The sequence below is a fragment of the Chenopodium album genome, chromosome 12 (assembly GCF_948465745.1).
Source record: "Chenopodium album chromosome 12, dcCheAlbu1.1, whole genome shotgun sequence".
Taxonomy (NCBI): domain Eukaryota; kingdom Viridiplantae; phylum Streptophyta; class Magnoliopsida; order Caryophyllales; family Amaranthaceae; genus Chenopodium; species Chenopodium album.
Window position 1 is genome coordinate 25,085,551 of NC_137845.1, and position 1,069 is coordinate 25,086,619.

General features: G+C 40.4%; 1 non-coding gene across 1 annotated transcript; it reads left to right on the plus strand.

Moving 5' to 3' along the window:
- Positions 1–605: 605 nt before the first annotated feature.
- LOC145573326 (small nucleolar RNA R71) lies at positions 606–711 on the plus strand. Its single transcript, XR_014097374.1, has one exon. It is a non-coding gene; the product is annotated as a small nucleolar RNA R71 (small nucleolar RNA).
- The last annotated feature ends 358 nt before the right edge of the window (positions 712–1,069 follow it).

The following is a 1,069-nucleotide window of genomic DNA, read 5'->3' on the forward strand; positions in this document are numbered from 1 at the left end:
CACCACCTTGGTTATAGTTGTCACAATTGCCATGATTGTTGTAATTCCTATTCCATTGACCTCTTTGATTCTCAAACCTAGAATCATGATTATTTGACACATAGTTCACATGCTCATTCACATTTCCATCTTGATCATCACAAACATCCATACATGCATGAGGGCAACTAGAAACATCATGATCATACGACCCACAATCATCACAAAACAAGCATCCACTAGGCATGTTATTAGAAGGAGGGGGTTAAGAATTAGAAGACATACCTCTCCCCTTAGATTGAGAGGGAAGACTTGAAACTTGTTAGGTGGCACTTTCCAACTTTGCCTTGATAGCAGACATCTCCTTCCCTAAGTTTGTCATTTGTGAGGATAGATTGTTGATTGCATTTAGATGATCAACCGAGTACACCGAAGATCTACTCTTGCTAGTTGACTCTCTTTCTCCATCTTTCCAATCTATATAATACCTCACTACTTCTTCAATTATATCCACCACTTCATCTTCCGTTTTGTTCATGATAGGACCTCTGGCTCCTCCATCTAAACATGATTTTCCTTGAGGGCTAAGGCCTCCATAGAAGATTTGAATAATTTGGTAAGTAGGAATTCCGTGGTGAGGACATTCTCTTTGATACTCTTTGTATCTCTCCCATGCTTCATAGAGGCTCTCACTTGGCTTTTTCTTGAAACCTTGAATCAAATTTCTAGCCTCCGCCGTTTTCTTTTGTGGATAGAAACGGGATAGAAATTCCTTGGTCACATCGTCCCATGTCCTTAGAGAATTCGGCTTAACCTCCTTGTCTAGTCATTCCAAAGCACGCCCTATGAGAGAAAAGGGAAAGAGCTTGAGGCGGATGAATTCTTGGGAAATATCGTTCACCTTGATAGTATTGCAATATTTTTCGAACTCCTTGAGATGATTTAGCCTGCTTTCATTCTTGGCCCCACTAAATTGTCGCCTCTCTATCAAAGTGATCATTGCCGGTCTTATTTTAAAGTCATTTGCCGGTGTTATAAGTGGAGCAATCTCACTCTCAAATCTATATGCACCGGGAATCCCCAATTCTTT